Source organism: Bos indicus x Bos taurus, chromosome 18, assembly GCF_003369695.1.
Source record: "Bos indicus x Bos taurus breed Angus x Brahman F1 hybrid chromosome 18, Bos_hybrid_MaternalHap_v2.0, whole genome shotgun sequence".
In the NCBI taxonomy this organism is placed as follows: Eukaryota; Metazoa; Chordata; class Mammalia; order Artiodactyla; family Bovidae; genus Bos; species Bos indicus x Bos taurus.
In genome coordinates this window covers 59,225,061-59,244,858 of record NC_040093.1, presented here as the reverse complement: position 1 = coordinate 59,244,858, position 19,798 = coordinate 59,225,061, and the positions used below count along the sequence as shown (strand labels likewise).

Sequence of the window (19,798 nt, the reverse complement as noted above, 5' to 3'; positions counted from 1 at the left end):
CGGGTCACCGCCCACAGAAGCATCCGCAGCACTCAGGTAAGGTCCTCCCTCCCCTCCGGTTCAGAGCCCCCTCCCCTCCTGCCTTTTCAGGTCGGCTCCCAGATGGACCTCCTGAACCCAGGCACCCACTGCGGCCTTGGCTGTTGGTGAGGGGGAATGGGGGATGTCTCCAAACAGAGACGTCTACCCAGAGGACCTGAGCCCTGGAATAAGCCGGGGGAACAGGGCATCTCTCGGGTGCTGCTCCTCCTTTCCTGCTCCACTCTTTGCGTCCCCAGAGGGGACTGACTGCGTGAGCCCTGCCGTGCAAAAACTCTCCGGGGAGCGACACCTGCCCCAGAGGTCTCGCCTCCCTTCCAGCTGGGCCTACGCACGACCACGAGTGAGTCACAAGTGAAAGATGGAAGCGTCTCCCCCGGCTGCGGGCCCTGGGTCCCCAAACCACATCTCTGTTTTCATATATGTGTTGGGATGATTCAGCGGAAACTTCTGGTCAAACGGATCACCATAGCAACTTTCAGTAGACATCCAGCATGCAAATGAGACGGTGGAAAAGGCCGCTTTCTCCAAAGCCCCAGACCGTCCTCCTCGGAACCTGCCGGGGATTGAATTCTAGACCCTTTGAAGGTTTCACTCAGAGTCTGTGTCAAGGCTGGTCGGCACCTGGCTAGGTCTGCTGATGTCTTCAGATGCTGAGGTGAGAAAAACAAAGTCCCCGCGGTGGTTTCCACGCTCTGAACTGTTCGTCTCACAGGGAAGACGTCTATGGGGGAGCTAGGGGTTCACATTTTCTCTGTGTCATTTATAAGCTTCAGGATCCAGGCCAAACTATGCAAACTCTTTGAGCGTCAGGATTTTCATCTGTAAAATGGGGCTACAGATACTTTATGATGTGTCTGAAATGGGGACTGGAAAACGTTTGCATGTATTAGTCCCTCAATAAGTGGTAGTTACTGTACCGCCCTCTCTGGACCTTATGAAGCTTATTTTCTTTCTTCAGGGCCCATCTTTAATCCAATGCCAGTTACATGAAAACTGTGGTGTTGATCCCTAGGGATGTAAATGTCACGTGGCATCTGCTCTCAAGGGGCTCAAGAGCTGCTAAGAAGAGGGTGAAAGGGGGTCACGGGCATTTGGCAGGGTGGTGGGTCAAACAGGCTTGAATTAATCCTGAACGAACCCTCTCACTTAGAAAACTGCCCTATGCAGATTTCAACGTGAAAAGCCAATGAGGTGTTGGAGAAAGAGAAGTAATTTTATTTTATCAACACATTTTTGACTGTACCAGATAGGGCTATCTTTGGCTACAAGAAACAGAATAATTAATTAATGGGGATTTAGTCTTCTCCTCCATCCATGGGATTTTCCAGGCAAGAGTACTGGAAAATCCCACGGACGGAGAAGCCTGGTGGGCTGCAGTCCATGGGGTCGCTAAGAGTCGGGCACAACTGAGCGATTTCACTTTCACTTTTCACTTTCCTGCACTGGAGAAGGAAATGGCAACCCACTCCAGTGTTCTTGCCTGGAGAATCCCAGGGATGGGGGAGCCTGGTGGGCTGCCGTCTATGGGGTCACACAGAGTCGGACATGACTGAAGCGACTTAGCAGCAGCAGCAGCAGCAAGCTTCCCTGATGGCCCATCAGTAAAGAATTTGCCTGCCAATGCAGGAGACTCAAGTTTGATCCCTGGGTCAGGAAGATCCCCTGGAGAAGGAAACAGCAACCCACTCCAGTATTCTGGGAGATCCCGTGGACAGGGGAGCCTGGGGGGCTACAGTCCATGGGATCACAAAAGAGTTGGTCACGACTGAGCTGCTAAACAACAATAAAGAAAGGTTAATGTTCTGTCTCACACACACACACACACACACACACACACAAATGCACAAACAATTCTGGAGGTAGTTGATTGATCTCAGTAGTTCAGTGGCTTACAAGTAGTTCTCTCTCTCTCTCTCACACACACACACACACACAAATGCACAAACAATTCTGGAGGTAGCTGATTGATCTCAGTAGTTCAGTGGCTTACAAGTATCAAGGTCAACACCTCACTGTCTCTGCAATTCTCATCTTTCCCTCCTTGCTATCGCCTCCTCTTCCCAAGGTTTGTGCTGAAGTTCCAGCCATCATGTTTGCATTCCAAGATGGTAAAAACAAAAGGGAAATTGACGGTACCATTGGAATGTTTATTTTACTTTTGAGAAATGAGTCACAAAGCCATTCCTAGCCCTAAGAATACTGAATGAGCAAAGTGACTTTTTTTTTTTTTTTTTTTTTGCATAATCAGCTTCTATAGCGGAAACAGATAAAATTGAAGGAGCGGAGACAGTCAACCTATACTACCTGATGTATTCCCTTCAGAGTCATTTATGTTAGGACTATCCATTTAAATATGATTTGTACAGAATTTGTGATATAATTCTAGAATTAGGCAAAGTAATGGCCTCTACTTTTAAGAGTTTAGACATGGGTAGGTACTCTTTGCCTTCCTCTAGGAAGTCCCAGAAGACTGTCTTGCCTTCCTTCAAAAATCACAAGCTGAATAGTCGCTGTGGAGCAGGCATCATTTCCCAAGCTCTTGGGTGCACGTATGGCACGAGGGCAGACCCTGCAGAGGGGCAGCAAACTACACAAAAGCCACCTTCCTGACCCAAGACCTCCCCGCCTAGTTGGGAGGCTGCCGCTACACCAGCCAGATGGGCGCACGTCCACTGGGTTACTGCATGACGACTTTCAAGGTGCTTTCATACAGCCTCCTCAGCCTTCGAGAGCCTGATGAGAGCTAACACTGGGTAGCCGCCTCATCACTTAACCTGATGAAATGTTGCGTCATCCGCCTTGACTGGGGACCCCAGGAGGAAGCATGTTGTAACCCACAGGGTCTGCACTCTGCCCCTTCACGTAGCTCAGCTCTCATTCGGGGGTCCGGAGTTTGTGGGGTGGCTGGGGAAGGCAGTGAGGTCCTGGTGAGGTATGGCAAAGGAGGCCCTGCTCCGGGGGTGGGGGACCTCCGGGCACCTGGGAGAAGCACAGCCATGTGACTCTATCTGACCCACAACTCTGTGTCTCTTGGGTCCTGGCAAGAAGGAGTGGACCTGGGGAACCAAGAGGAGTTTTGAGAAAGGGAATGCTGACAAGGCACAGGAACACAGGGTACAGAGGAGCCTGAAGGCCAAGTGTAGCTTCCTGGGGCTTCCACCCCCAGGGAGCCAGGACCACTTCCTGCTGCCGGGAAATGCAAGGGAAGGGCATGTGATTCCAAGACTCAGAGAAGAAGGGGGAGGAGAGGGAGAAAGAGATGGGGACAGACAAGGAGATACAGGCAGAGAGGAGAAGGGAGGAGTGGGGGGAAGGGAGAAGGCTGATTGACAGGGCAGCCTGACTCTGACTCTAGCCCTAACCTTCAGTCAAGAACACAAGTGATCCCGAGGGGAGGGAGACAGGCGCACACACACACCCCACCCCCCACCCAGTGTTACTCAGAGGCCTGACCCACATGGAACCCAGCGGGCTTGGGGAGCTCGCCCACATGCTCATCTCTGCCTCCTGGAGCCTAGACGCAAGAAGAGAGAAGCAGAGCATGGACCTGGCGGGGATAGAGCAGGGGTGGGAGAGGAGGTGGAGCTCAACAGGGACACAAAACTGAATCGGGAAAGAAGCTGCTGACACCCCTCCCCTGGCCCCTTGTGTGCCCACAGTGATCTCCACCAGCGAATGTTCCAGAAGCTTCTGCGGACCCCTTGAGGATGGGGCTCCTGTGTAGAATACGGCCCCTTGGCTGCGGTGAGCTCTGCCTTCATACTCGGCGCCTGACTGCCCACCCATCCTCACCATCCGGCCCAGGCATTGAATGTCCTGACGGAAGATGAGAAATAGTCTCAGTCGTGCCTCCTCTTAAACCCCTCCCCGCAGAGTTACCCTCTGCAGACGAACACGCAGAGCCAGTTTTCTCACTGTGCCTTTTTCATTAATAAAGTATATGATCCAGGGACTTGCCTGGTGGCCCAGTGCCTAAGACTCTGCGCTCCCAACGCAGGGGGCCCCGGGTTCGGTTCCTGCTCGGGGAGCCAGATCCCGCGTGCCGAGACTAAGAGGTCACACACCGCAACTAAAGATTCCAAGTGCCACAACCACAGCCCTGCGCAGCCAAATAAATCCAAATAAATAAATATTAGAAAAGACAATGCATGGAAAAGTAACTTACATGATCTAAACCATAGGAATATACGTCTCCTTAAAGGGATTCGGGTGGAACGAACGGTGTGTCAGAGGGAGATGTTTATATGTGTTTCTTTAAATCACTCCATGTCTCAATAATAGTGCATGGAGGAGTGGCATGGTCGGCAGGCGGTCAGTGATATTTAAAACAAAGGGTGAGTGGCAAAAGACAGGGAAAAGCATGCAAACACATCAATTATAAGTGAATATGTTACGTGCATATTCATTTAACGATGTGTTTGCACTGGGGGCCAATTGATTCAGTCTCAGTAGAGGCTACACCCAGTAGCCACATCTGCAGGTTAATGTGTTTGTTTCAAGATAACAGAATGAAAGTGATTCTGGAAGATTCTGGGCCATTCTCCCAAGCTGCTCCTACCCCGAAGACGAGGTGCAGCTTCCTGGCACTTGGGAAAAGAGCTTCTGGGAGTGGCCAGGTGTGTTCTGGTGCCTGAACTGGAGGCCCGGCCTCTTGGAGGATCACCAACAATCCCAACATCAAGTTTCAGGTTTGGCAAGAGGCACATAAAAATGTTCCCAAGGTGCAGAGTTCAAGAAAAAACCGCCTCAGCCACACAGGCGTCAAGGGAGATGGGCTCTGCCTCTCTCAGAAGGGTGGGACGCGGGCTGGGATTCTTTGGGAGCGGGTGTTGCCTCTGGCATGAGATGTGGGCCACCAGATAGCATCTCCCGGGATATTAACATGGCAGCAGAGAGCTCATGGGGTGTTCACTGGGGCCCGACGGAAAGATGGAAACAGATCAAATAATTTTGACGGAGCAGGTTTCAATCCTCCACCTCTCCCTCCTTGTTAGCACCATTCCGAGAGAAACAGAGAGACAGACAGAGACAGACAGAAAAAGACAAAGGCAGAGATGGAGAGAGTGGGAGACAGACAGAGAGAGGGGGATGGAGAGAGACCCCAGCGTGCGAGAACAGTCGTTTGTAGGCTGGGACACGCCGGCGGGTGGAGAGGACCTCGGAAGCGAGCACGTTTGCTCATCCCGTGGACGTGTCTTGAGCATCTTCATCTCAGCACCGAGCCCTGTCCTCCCAGAGATTTCCAGGCTGTGGACAGACAGACAAGCAAGTCTGAGCTTAGGACAGGAATAACACGTGTCCTGTGACATGTAAGCTGGAACGCCCCAGGCCCGGCGCCAAGCCGAATCTCAGTCAGGGCACGGGCCCTGGGTGTCAGCAAAGCAGGTCGCCCACCCACCCCCCGACCCCAGCGTTATTTTGCATTGACGGCAAATCAGTTGTTATCATGGGAACAGCTGAACTTTGCTCATTCACTTCCAGTCTGACAGTGCTGCCATTCCTAATCACTTGCAGGGGTCATCTTTCATCTCCTAGTTCTCAGAGTCTCTAAAAGGTTGCATGTGGTCATGTATGGAAACACAGATCCCCCAAACCTGGGGGTTTGGGGGGATATTTCGAAGAGAGGGTGATGCCTGAAAGGAGCTACTTATGCTTTACAACAAAACAGAGACTGAGTGGAAGAAATAGCACACCGAGCAGCCTGGAGGCTGGCATCCTGGCTTCATCCTCCCAGGGTTTCCAAGCCATCTCTTCCCATCCTCCATCCAAGTTTTTGTTGGGATGGGAGGGGACAGCTGGTGGTGGCCCAGAGGGTGTCAACGTTAGACAGCCCTGGACTGCACACGGCACAGAGTCTGGCCTTGACCGAGGGCTCCAGAAATGTTAGGCCTGTCGCTGCCCCTGCAGTTCATTTATTATTAGAGACACTTGTCTCTTGGAGACGCAGACTGTTGATATTCCTGCTGCACAGTCTAGGAGGAGGCCACGTGGGGCAGCCAGGATTCACAGAGCCACACCCATTCATGTACCCGGCAGTCACCAAACACCTGCTTTGTGGAAGGTGCGGAGCCCCAGAGGAGAGGCTGCAGTGGGCCTCATCTGACCTTGAGCCTCCTGCCTGCAGAGTTACCCCCGAGGCAGAACAGGCTGGGGTTACTTCTGACATGGACGGGAAAGCCCTCGGAGAACGAACGTGCACAGGGGCATGGTATTGGAGACCCAGAGCTCACGCAGAGAATGACCCTCGAAGCCATTCAGCTCCCCCAAAACAGAAGCTCCTTCTGCGAAACTCTCCCAAATGAATCTCACGCTGAAGCCAGAGCATCACTTTTTTGCTCTTTGCAAACATCTCCATCAGGAGCCTTCAGGCTGTTGCCAATGGTATGTTAGGAAATAGTGAGCTGCCAGAATAGAAAAGAGCCAGGCACTGAGTGTCTACTAGGTGCCAAGTCCTGGCATTTCAGAGGCATGACCTGCTCTTGTCTTCTTAATTCTGGGTAGTTGGTGGAATTACCTCCCCAAATTATGGATGCAAAAATGGATGCCAACAGAGGTTAATTTTCTTCCTGGACATCCCAGAGCAGATGAGGGCTTTGTGAGAACTTCGCTCTGCGTGGCTTTATCCAGACGTTTCCTTCTCCTCCTGCTTACTGCAAAATTGGGCCAGGACAGTTACCCTGGACTTCAGCCAAAGGACCGCTACAAAACCACAGAAGGGAATGGCACCCAAGCTGTCTGCACACACTGACTCCTTTCCGTGGCCTTTCAGCGGAACCTGTGCTGTCCTGGGGAGAATCCCAAGCAGACTCGTGCCCAGAGAGGTCTCAACCTTGGCCCTTGCAGGTCTGGAGTTTGCAGAAAGAACAGGCTGCTTGGGATGAGGGAAGGTGATTACAACAGCGAGGTGGAGGAGGCCAGAAAGCAGCGGAGCCAAGGAAATGTTTGCTAGGGCAAAAGGTGTCTGAGGACTCCTTAGAAGGTTCCAGTGGTCTCAGAGCTGTGGGATACATGCCCATTACATCATTACCCTATTTCTGGACACCACAGACCCAGCTCGATAGCCTGAGAAGGAAACCAGCCTGTGTTCAGAGTAAATAGTTAACACTTCTGGGCTGGAAGAGATGATTATTCAAAAGTTGGTCCCCACATACAAATGCAAATGACATCCAAAGACACATGAATGCTAATTTCTCCAACGAAGTCTGTAGACAAATGCTAGTCATTAGAAACATTTCCGCGCATTTATATTAGGCCGTCCTCTAAAAGACTTTTCAGACAAATATGTCATCAAGATATTCAAAACCATGTAATCTTATCCAAAGTTTCATCTATCAACAGTACAGTTTTCATCTCTTGCAGCTGTGTGTCAGAACGCTGGGGGAGATTACTCAGCTGATACGGCCGAGCCGGGAGGGGCCAAAGAGAAGTCTTGGGGGTCCGCAGAGCGCCCCGACAGGAAGAACTGGGTTTTCAGAGTGCGTTAGGTCTCTTGGCGACAGGTGAGAGATCCAAGGCAGATGAGGAATGACCTCTAACAGGTCAGAGAGGAAGCACTCAGGGGTGTCTCTCTCCACCTTCCTGCCTTCTTCACACACGAGCATTACCGAGATGACAGATTAACTTAGAAGCAGAGTGACTGGGAGCTCAAGATCCTGTCTGCACCACCTTCTTCTGCAAGAGAAAACCTCAGGCCTGAACACTGTTCCTGGGGAAGCACGCGTGAGGGCAGAGGCTTAGGGTGAAGCAACAGGATGGCTCGGCGTTGAGCCGTTTCTCTGAGCCTGTGGGCACGTGTGCACTCCTACCATCGCTCCTCTCCTTCCTCTCTCATCCCCACTTCCCTGCCCTCTTCTTTTTGGGAAGGGTATTTGGTAAAAAGAGTGCCCACAGGGAGGCTTCATGCCATCCCTAGGCCTACAAAAGTTGCTGTCAGTTGATTGTTTCCTGGGGGACCATTTGTGGTTGGGTGACTGTATTTATTGTGTGGCTGCTGGTGGTTTTTGGCAGTGATGGAAGGACATTTCTTTGTAATTACACATGTATTAAATGAATCCGTTAAATAACTTATTTATCTGTCAATCCACTTATTCATCAGCAGGAATATCCATCCATCCATCCATCCATTTGCTACTCATCGATAACAAAGTCTGAAGAACCCCCCATAGGGTACTACCATTAATCCCAGTTCTGTGGTCAGGGAAACAAGGAGGAGAGAGGTTACAAAATCAGACCAAGATCCCCAAGCTAATAGAGGAAATGCTGAGACAGATTCATGTACTGCCTGGTTCATTCCATTCAATCCACGGCCAACCATTCTTGACTGCCTGCCTTGTCCCAGATACCAAGTCCAGGTACAACAGGAAGGTAAAGATGTTTCTAATTGGCCCCTGCCCTCAAGGAGCTCACATTCTTAGATGAACACCAGACGCTATGAGCCTGGCATGAGCCGTGTGCCCTGAAATAGTAAGCGGTAAGCTGGTGCAAAAATCCATCAGCTGCAGTGCCAGGGACACTGCTGGGGGGTGACTGAGGTCATGGGTCTCAACCATCCAGCTTCCATGGGGGTCCTGTCTGAAGGATACCTTGGCGCTGTAAATCCCATGCTAACAGCTGCTGCTTTGAAGGAGGCTCAGGAAAGGACAGGCAGGGGAAGGCCCAGCCGCTCTGTGGATGGCTTGTGATGGCTGCACTGGTCCTCCAGACAACACTTCGTACAGCTGGGGGGTAATCTGCGATGGGTGCTGCCTGCTAACTGAGGGCATGGAGGTTCCTATAAAGAATCACTAAACTGTGCAGAGTATTCTCAGGGGGAGAAACAGTGTGAGCAAGGACACCCAGGCATGAATGGCGAGGGGCTGGTAGAGCAGGGTGGCTACACTGCTGAAGAACAGGTGCCATGCCATGGGGTGACTCTGGAGGAACTGGGGAGATATATGAACAGTCAGCACAAGAGCTCATGGTGGGGGATCCCCTGGAGGCCCAGGGGTTAAGACTTTGCCTTCCAGTGTAGGGAGTCGGGGTTTGGGCCCTGGATGGGGAGCTGAGATCTCACATGACTCACGGCCAAAAAAAAAAAAAACAAAACATAAAAAAAAGAAAAAAACAGAAGCAATACAGCAGCAAGTTAACTTTGAAAATGATTCACATTAAAAAAAAAATGAACTCATGGAGACTGGTCTCATATGCCAGCTGAAGAGTCTGGACCTTAGGGGAGTCACAAAGTGGACAAGGAAGATGCATATCCAGGTTTGCAGTTCAGGAAAGAATACTTGGCAGTGAGTTGGCAGGCCTGGAGGCAGGAGCACTGGTTAGTTGGTTCTTGCAGTTGTTTAAAAGGAGACCTATCTTAGACTCAGGGAGTGGGACATGAGAGCTCACAGCCAACTCTTAAAGTATCTGAAAAGTAGAATGGAAAAGACGTATGATCAGTTAGCGTATTCAATGAAGGAGAGAGAAGAGCTAAGCTCAGCTCTCAGGCTTCAAACTTGAAATCTGTGTAAACAGTTATTTTTCAGCCTCACTAGCTTCACTCATGAGAGAAGAAGCCAGCTTTGGGAAGTCTGAGAGGCCAATGGGATACCCCAGTGGAGACAAGGTATCTCAGTGGCAGTTGAAAATCTGGACTTGGAGCTCAGAAGATAAAGTACTGGTTGGCAATGGAAACTGAAAGGCACATAGACAGGATGGGAAACAGGTAGCATATGTGCCACCAACAGCCACTTCTGCACCCAGAGCAGGCATCACCAATCGAGCAGTATTTTTCCCCATTGAGCCTGGCTGCTCGAAGCACTGTGATTCAGGCAGACATGAGCAACAGATTGAAGCTGGGATGGAAATTGAAACATTCTTGATGACTGTCACAGACATGATGACTGAAGCCACGGAGGGGGTGGGAGTGCCCTCGGGTAGAAAGTGAACAGCTAGTGAGACACACTGGTATTAAGCAGTGCTGACTGTGATGGATGATTCAAGTCCCCTTGTCACCACTTACTGGTGGGTGAATGTTGAAGATCTGCCTTAACTCCCTAGGTCATAATTATTGATCCGTACAACATGGTTAACAACAGCACCTCATTGCATTCTGGGTAACATTACCGTCACATAAAGTATTTAGAACAAACAGATACATACATGACGCTCAAACAATTATTAGTGATTATAAGTGTTATTTGGGGGTAATAGGAAGAACAGAGGAACCTATAGAAATCAAGAGGAGTTCCCCAGAGCCTACGCAGCCCAGCGGACATCTTACCACCTCGAGTCACAGGAGATCCGCTGACGTTTGGGAAGAATTCTAAACTTCGCTCATTTCTCAGATTTGCCCTCTGTATTCCGTAAGCACCCTGGTTCCTCCTTCAACTCAAATACACTTTGGGGTTGGAATTGCTGCATCAATAATACTGCCTCCAAATTTTTAACAGTTCCTCTATGTAGATTTTGGAAAAAGAGGTGGATGCTTTGATTTAGCCTAGTGGCCACCAGGTCTAAACTTCCTCTGAATGGACAGACGTTCAGTCACAGCCCAGGAGGAGAGGAAGCAGAGTCCCATTCTCTCCCAGCAAGAGGTCCCTTTCTAGTTTAGGTTGCCACGTGTGTGTTACCTGAGAGAGGCCTTGCGGCCTGTCTAGCAGAGCATGTTAAAAATAAGTACATACATAAAATTTATTTGCCTGCTTTGCTCTGTCCCAATCACTGTCCTCAATCGGAAAGGCAGTTGCGGCCTTTTGGGTATAGTATAGCATATAAAGTGTTTAGCAGAGTGCCCTCAAGTTTATGTAGCAAGCATCATATTCACCTGGGTAAATAAAAGATTACGTTTTCTGAACTGCCTCTCTGCCTGCCCCTGCCAGCCTCTCCTAGTTTTTGCCAAGAGACGAGAACTGCTTTCTATGGGCTTCAGAACCACAGAGTTGGTGTGGGTGTGTCATTTATGCAGTTACTTTGGTGGGGGGCAGAGGAGGTGGTTTTCTCACATTCTTTTTCTCTATAAATGTGGCGGTAAAGGGTAGTACCCCAATGCAAAGGGTCACACGGTTTCTCGGCGGAACACAGAACTTGCGGCACCCTCCGACCGTGAGAGAGCGATGCTCACCGAGGCACTCAGAGGCCAGCTGGTTTCTGGTATGATCTGCAAGCCCGCGACCTGCTGTTGGGCTCGGGATGGCTGATGTTCTCAGAACACGGAGTCAGGGACGTGTTTTGGTCTCTGCTTCTGATTCCCTGCTGGCGCGTTGCGGTGGGGATGTGTGTCTGTCTGTGGGAGGGGGTCTGTATCTGCTTCTGACCTTGAGCATGCATGCGTATGTTTTGGTTCCGAAGGGGAGAGAGCAAAAGCCAGGAGATGAACGGAGAGAAGTAAGAGAGGGTCAGGGTAAGAGGACCAGAAGTCGCAGTGGTCTCACAGGCGGAAGATGATCCGGATGATTCATCCTGCCATTTGCCCTCTGGCGTCTGTGTCTGGCGTGGTTTGAGGTTCTGGCATCTTATTGTCACTGGCCGGACAGAGAGCCTGGTCTCACAGATGTTACTGCTTAATGGGGGGACACTGATAATAAACCAGTGATGAAATCAGGTAATTTCGGAGAAACTGCCTGATCCAATTGCTGATGGAAATACTGCTGTCCTACTCAGTAGGGCAGACTGTCTCGCTTCTCTCATCTCTGAAGATTCCTCCCCGAGGTCATCTCTGGAACACCTATGTTTCTCTCTGGGCAGACAGACAGGCTTCTACTTTGACTCAGATCACTCCATCTCGCTTTCAGGTTGTTTCCGTAAATTCCAAGTCAGTGGTTGTCAGCATGGGATGACCTCCCCTGCCCCCCACCCCGCCCCCAGCGCTGGGTACAGCCAGCAATGTCTGGAGCATTTCAGGCTGTGAAATGTCGGGGATGCTACTAGAATCTACAGACGGCCAAGGAAGCTGTTAAGCACCGTACAAAGCACGGAGCAGCCCCTAAAACAAAGCGCCATCAAGTCCCAAAGGCCAGTAGTGCTCTGACTCTGATTTACAAGTTTATTCTCCATCCCCTCCGCAGTGACAAGGTATATTTTGTTCTTTACCGTATCCGAATACTGACATCTTGTAGGTGTTCGATGAGTACTTGCTGGCTGGCAGTGCCCATGCACAATAGGTGGTATCAAGGGGTTGCTACGTGAATATCTGATACACTCTATCGCTTAGCAGACACCTGACTTTGAGAAGCCACCTGACTTTTCTAAATGTCAATAGTTCCCCTGACAAAGAATGATCTGACCTAAAAGCCAACAGGGTTAAGGCTGAGAAACACTGACTCTCATGAAGCTGGGGTCTGAGCTGACACCCACAGGGCCGGGGCTTGTGAGCCTGTGCTTAGGCGGGCATGGTGGCAGGATCTGCCTCGAAGCCTGGCATGGCCCCTTGGGGAGGAGACCTCCCCACAACCCCGTGGCTCTTCCCCAGTAAATTTGCCCCCAGCCTAGACAGTGAGCTGGAAACCAGCAGAGCCTTCGCTGGGGGCTGCCAGGATGGGCTTTCTGCAGAATGGCTCGTGAGAATCCAGGGGCTGGGGCCAACATCCTTACCATCCTTACCATGTTGGGCCTCATCCTGGGGAGATGTGTCCCCAGAAAACCTTAGCCGCCCAGCCACTCCCTGCTCAAGAGCATTTGTTAAACAACAGATCTCCTAACCACGCACAGAAGCAGCCTGAAATGTACTCTGCCTGTCAGTTCTGCCCTGAAACCACTTTGCAATAAAGGGAATCCACTTGTGACCCCCCAGCAGAACTGCACGAGGCTCGAACCTGAATGGGCCGATTTCAGTGCTGTCTGAAGCAAGGGTCTGGGGGAAGGAAAAGAGAAATAAAATATCTGGAAAATCGGAGACATTGTTTTAAGACAACGGTTTTTTTAGGGTGTCTGATTTACTATTCAACTGTGCGCAGCTGCTGTTCGGAAAACGGGACGCGCGCCAAGACGAGGGCTGGTGGGGAGGGTCGAGTGGGAGCCGGGACAAAGGGATCGATCCGCAGCGGTGTTTGCACACTTCATGTGTTGACTCGACCTCAAAAACAACACGCCCGAGCCGCTGACCCCTCCTGAGAAGCCGATGGCTGGCGTTCCTCGAGTTGCCATCTATCTGCTGAACGGTGGCTTCCCCCCTACGTAGCTCTTGCCTTCTTTGTCTTCATTAAAGAGATCGAGGAGACCGCCTTGCCCTCACAGTGCACATTTTTTAAATCAGCGCTTCAGCATCTGTTGCCTCCTTTTTCTTCTGTCTTCATGCTGGCGTCGAGAGGCCAAAAGGTTGGTGCGAAAGACTTTTTTTTAATTCAGGTAAAACTGCTATAACCTAAACATAACCACTTTTCAGTGTACAAGTCTGTGGCATTCTGAGCACTCACGACGCTGTGCGGCCATTACCTCTTTCTAGACCCAGAACATTTTCAACCCCCCAAAGAAACCCCGTATCCTCATTTCACTCTCTCCCAAGGCCCCTGGAAACCACAGGCACATTTTCTGACATTATGGATTCACTCATTCTAAATATTTCCTATAAATGGAATCACACAAGATGTGACCTTCTGTGTCTGGCCACGCTGCTGCCCGCGCCCACACTCTTCCTTTTCAGGGCTGAATACTATTCCATTTTACGCATATACCACATGTCACACTTTGTCTATCCATCCATCCGTCCATGGACATTGGGCTCCTTCCACCTTTTGGCTGGAGTAAATGGTGCTCCAGCAATAGTCACGTGTAAGTCTTCATTAGACCTGTTTTCCATTCTTTGTGGGTAATACATCTAGAAATAGAATTTCTGGTCCATATAATGTTTAACTTTTCGAGGAATTGGAAAGATTTTTTAAGGCCCTCATTTCCCAACCATCCTTGGTATCTGATCAGCTAGTAAGTCCTCCACCCAGGAGGAGTCCAGGGCTAAGCCTAACGCACCGCCTGAGACGAACTGGCTCTGCCCGGGAAGGAGAAGGCTGAAGAGGCAGAGGCCCCGGGGGCGCCCCTCTTTTCTAGGTCACCACAATAGTTAACTACCCACTCGACATGACACTGGGTGCTCAGTCCCATGAGAACCCCATGGAGGAGGCATGACCTTATCAGTCTTCTAAAATGAAGAAACAGGGATTCAGAGAGATGAAACCAGTCACCCAAGGATACACAGCCAAGACATAAAGAGCCTTCTTAGGTCTAAAGGCATAAACAAAGCCTAAAGGCCTATTTAGACCATTTCACCAGGCTCAAAAGGCTGCCTAAAGCAAGGCCCTTCCGGAAGAACTGCCCTCAGTTCAAGAGGAAACCCCTTCCCTTTTGTGGGGAGTCTGATCCAAACACTGAACCCAGGCAAAGGGAGGTTTCCTTCAGCCCAGGTGACAAAGGAAATTAGGGACTGGCTTTTTCTGAACGACCATTCGGTGACCTCTGTTACAGGCAATGAACTCTTCTCCAACAGCCACACATTCCTTGCCCCAATCCAGTTTTACCCTAAGGGGGAAACAGCTACTTTTATCTTGCCTTCTCATGGGCTATTCATTTTAGAGAGGAATAAAAAGGAGCAGAAAGCACCATGTCTTTCTAAGTACTCACCTTTCCTAGCATGGGCTAAGTTCTTATGATCCACTAACATGAGTCTTCCAATGGCTCTGTGAGTTTGGTGGGGGTGTTGCTTTTCTTGGGATGAGAAGTTGGCATTCAGAAAGGTTGAGACACCTGCACAGAATCTCCAGGCAACAGGTGGAGGAGACAAGATTAAAAGTGAGACTCTTCAGAATCTAAATTCCACGGAAGGCAGGCACTCTGCGAGGTCCACTCCTGATCAATCACCTCCTATTACTGGGTGTCCCAGGCCACTGGGCTGAGGGCTTTCACACACAGCCTTGTTGAAACCGCACAAACTTCTAGATTAAGGCTTGCCCACGGTCTCACAGCCAATGTCAGCCAAAGACACTTTCATGGCGCTACTTGATGCCAAAGCCCGGTGGAGTCTCCCTTACTGTTCCATGTCCTTGGCCAACACGGCGCTGAGCTCATCCCAGGATCAGGGTCCAGGAGGGACAGCCGCCAAGGACTCCTGCTCGGCTGCAGCATAAACTTCTGACAGCCCCTTCGCACTCTGACTCCAGTCAACCGTTTGCTGTGGAGCGAGTGGCTGGTCCCCACGTCAGGATGGAGCTCTCAGAGAGAGATGGTTTTTGGAACTGCTTGTGGTTAGTGATTTTCCTATGATGAATTAGAAGGGAAACTGTTTTGAAGCGGGGTTTGCCTTGGCAGGAGCAGAGGTGTCTTGTCTCTGGGTTAGGACATGTGGGCCAGCAGGTGTGAAGACGGACGTGCATGTCCTTGCTCAGGCACATGTGTGCAGCCGAGTGGGCACAAGTCACATGGACGTGATCGTCTTATTTGCGAGGGTGGCGGGTCTGTCAGCGTGAACTGCTCTGAGTGCGTAAGTGTACTTCTAGTACACATGTAGCGGGTGGGCTATAAGGAGAAGATGGAGTGGAAGACTCCAGATGGAGGGTCCCCGCTAGGACTGATTCCTGAGGACCTCGGGCTAGAAGAGTCATCTCAGGTTCTCTTCGGGGTGGGGGGTGGTGAGGTGAGTCTCCGTGCATCCACAGGGATCTTCTGGCTGTAGGAAGACAACCCTCTCCCGGTTGGCAACCTGGCTCCCCGGGAAGGGTTTCCATCTGGCCTCAGTCACTCCCTGCCTTGTTTGTCTCTTGTGACCTCCAGCCCCTCGTTGTGTGGAGTTCTAGTCTTCCCCCATAGCCCCAGAGTGAAGATCTCCAAGTTCAGGCTGGTAGGGCTTCCCCTCTGGCAGGCAGAGTCCCTGCCTCCACTTCTGGATTCTGACTCAGAAGGTTTGGGTTGGGGTTCAAAAATCTGCCCGTTAACCAGCTCCCAAGTTGGTTCTGATGAGATGTCACGGATGGTGCTGGGGGACTCTATGGCTTGGAGAACACTCAGGGGTTGACCGTTCGACACGTCTAGCTCCAAGAAGATGTTTCCACCAGGCTCTGTGATTTCACTGGGGGAGCATGCTGCCTTGAACCCACAGCATCCTGTCCCGAGACTGATCTGCATTCAACTCGGAATTCAGATTCTGCTTCTGTTTTCCCCTGAGCAACTCCAGACACAGTCTCAAATGATCATTTTGTGAACTCGCACCATTCGATGAGGAGATAAGCAAATGGTCTACCTGCATGCTTCTTCTCTGAAACCAGTTACACAACAAAGAACAAGAAATCATGTGCTTCAGACCAGACTCGGCAAACCCCTCTTTCCTGGAGTCCACAGAGTCTCCTGAATCTAAATACATTTTCAAAGTTAAAGTTCCATCTTGCTAAATGCACAGAGTAGTCTTTCGGAGTGAGGATTTATAATAACAGTGATGGTCTTCTTCCCCACTGGAAGTGACTTTCTCAACTTTCCACATAGAACTGTAATGTCAATTGGAAGGCTCTTCTTCTTCTTTTTTTTTTTTACTTTTTATCCTTTTAACCTCTCTAAATAGATGAAGGTAGGCTGGCTTGCAAAAACTATTTGGCAATCCATTTCTTCATCCTCATCAACCAAATTCTGATTTCATATGACATTGGAATGCAGCCTACAGACCCTAAAAAAGGTGTGTGTAGGAGGGGGAGGGGAGACTTATTTGACAGTGTTACAAGGAGACAAGCTGGAAGCAAACATTTGACACTCCAGCCCTGGAATGCTGTAAAAATTTAATTAGGTGGATCCATTAGTCATGCCCACATGGAGGTTTCATACGGGACTTACAAAAATGCAGGCTACTGAAGGGAACGTTCAGCCCTTCCTGTAAGTTCCATTTCCCTCATTATTGGGAAATGTGGTCTTGGTGGGACCACCGAACCAGGTTTTATATTTACAAAATATGGTTAGGACAAGATTAACAGTGTGGACTGAGGGGGTTTTCAAACCCAGGTAAGGAATCACTTTTTAGAAAAGAGTTTGGGGCTGAGAAACAATGCTGGAGCCCACGGCCTCTCATGATCCCCTGACATGGATTTTTATGTTTAAAGGTACTTGGAATGACGTGACGTGGTTGACTTTGATGGGACAAGTGTGCATCTATTTTTAAGTTGAAAATACATAGGCAATCTTTCTAGTTCTAAAGGAATAGTTCGTGGCTGAATTCAGAAATCAAACTTTGGGGTTTTAAGTCCTGGGCTACTGACACCTGGATTTGCAAGCAGATGTTTTCAGTTTACAAACGGTATTATTTTGAACTTAAGTCTCTGCTTGGTCACTGTGGTTGAAAACAGTAGATGAAGAAGATACTTTATGCAGTTAATCATATGGTGATATTTTAAAAGACGCTGAAACGTAACTGAATAACGTAACGTTATTCAGTCTGAATCACATGAGATTGCCCACATGACCATGGGCGCTGTTTTTTCAGAACCATGTGATTGAGTCTAAGAGGGTCTAAAGACTCAACTGAAAAGGAAAGGGTTTGGTGTGGTATAATATTATGGTTCTGGGGCCACGGTCCCCTAGAGATTGACTGTGGATTGACTTGTCTTTCTTCATCTGTACACATCCACTTCTTTACTCACGTTATTATGTCAGTCAGTCAGTCAGTTCAGTTGCTCAGTCGTGTCCGACTCTTTGTGACCCCATGAACCGCAGCACACCAGGCCTCCCTATTATGTCAACAAATATGTATATCTATATATTCTGGATTGAGACATAAAGTGTAATAAGACACAGTCCTTGCCCTAGAGGAGGCCACTGTCTAATGGGAAAGACTGACTTATAAACAAGTAACTACAGTACAGTAATAATAATTCCATTACTCTTCACTGAGTGCCTAGGACCAAAACATTTACATACATTAGTTCATGCATCTTTAAAAGTAACTCAGCAAGACAAGATTTTCATTAAAAAAAAAATAGACAAAGAAACTGAGACCCAGACAAATCTAAGAGCTTTCTAGACACACGGTTGAGATTGGAATCTGGGACAGTCTAAGTCCCTTAAGCCATATTGCCTCAAGAGCCTCTGGTCAGTGTGATGAATGACTCAGGTCAAGGGTTAGAATGAAACAGTGCGCGGAGAACTCTTTAGAGAATTTCGGGGACACACAAATCAGGAAGGACAAGTTTTGGTATTGGGGAGGGGAGGTTCTTACCGCATTGTTACTATTATTTTCTGGCCATTGCTACTTTTAAATAAACCTTAGTTTGAAAAAAGAAACTACTCTGTCTCTAAAAGCCCTTTGGTCTGATAACATTTTTGTAGTCTTCTGTTTTTTCCTAAACTTGCACATATAAAGATTTCAGGCATCAGCCATGGACCTACCTAATTGCTGGCTGGATTTGGGGTCCACTTAGGTATATGTGAGCAGACAAAGTACATGACTTTAGGGAGACTGAACGCCAGTGACGGGAAGTCAGTGGGTACATGAGGTGAGTAAGTGGCACCAAGAAAGAATGCCTGTGAGTGAAGGATGCAGGCATTCAGATGAAATGCACAACCTGTTTGTGTTTTGGACGTTCAGGGATCTGAACAAAATAGACTTTGAGTCTTTCAAGATTTTTTACATCTTTGACCCCAGAGATCAATCACCATCTTGGCTGAAGAGTCACTGGGAGGGGGAAAGAGAACAGACTATATAACCTCGTTGACGCAGTTTTCACGCTTCTCAATCTCCTGGGAATGTGTATGTTTAGATTTATTCTGTAATCTTCCTCACTCTGATCTCAGTCTGTCACTTAAATTCAGCCGCACGTGGCAAGACTTTTCAAAAAATATTTACTTATGTACTTGGCTGAGTCGGGTCTTAGTTGGGGCATTCGAGATGAACTTCTTTGCAGCACATGGGCTGAGTTGCCCCCTGGATTGTGGGATGTTAGTTTCCCCGCCAGGGATCCCCCCCACCCCACGTGTCCTGCATTGGAAGGCATAGACTCGTAAGCCCTGGACCAGCTGGGAAGTTCTAGGGCAAGACTTCTTAAAGCAGACAGGTCAAAAGGAAAGCCAGATTCCCACTGTGACCCAAACACAGAATTCATGTCTTAAATTGAGCTCCTCATCTATGAAATTCTAAGCAGTGTCTAATAGTAAAGAGACAGTGGACCTTTTCCAAAGACAGTTTTCACCATACAGGACAAAGTGATCCCCTGGCCTCTATGGTGAACGCCCACCTCAGGGGGATATCGGGTATTTGTGCTTGTCAAACCCTTCCCCTTCCTCTGGGGATCCCATCCCTCAAGCCTGTTCTTATGGTTCACACAGGGCTGGTTCCCTTGGGTCCTGCTTCTGGAGATGGCAGCCTTGACCAGATCCACAATACTGGTATTCTGGAACAAGTGATCCACCACCAGTCCAAGTGCAGAAGCCTCAGATCTAGGACCTTTTAGAGCTATTTGAAAAAAGAAGCTGATTCTACACGAGGCACTTCCCAGCTGGCTCAGTAGGTAAAGAATCCGCCTGCAATGCAGGAGTCTCGGATTCGATCCCTGGGTCGGGGAGATCCCCTGGAGGAAGGAATGGCAACCCGCTCCAGTATTCTTTTGGGGAAAATTCCACAGACAGAGGAGCCTGGCAGGCTACAGTCCACAGGATTGCAATGAGCCCAACAAGACTGAGGGACTGCACACACACACACACACACACACACACACACACACACACCACCTACAGGGAATGCTCGCTGTAAGGATGACTGAAGTCTGGAGTTTCTGAGGCCATATTTCTACCTAAGGGGACCCAGGCAAAGAATGAAGGCAGCACAGAA

At 49.4% G+C, this 19,798-nt stretch overlaps 1 long non-coding RNA gene across 1 annotated transcript in view; it reads right to left on the bottom strand.

Annotated features, from left to right (window-relative positions):
* Window positions 1-1,843: 1,843 nt before the first annotated feature.
* LOC113875516 overlaps window positions 1,844-19,798 on the bottom strand; it is a 118,975-nt gene continuing 101,020 nt past the window's right edge. The window contains exon 6 of the long non-coding RNA XR_003506265.1: window positions 1,844-5,289. This is a non-coding gene — a long non-coding RNA (uncharacterized LOC113875516). The remainder of the gene's footprint in view (window positions 5,290-19,798) is intronic.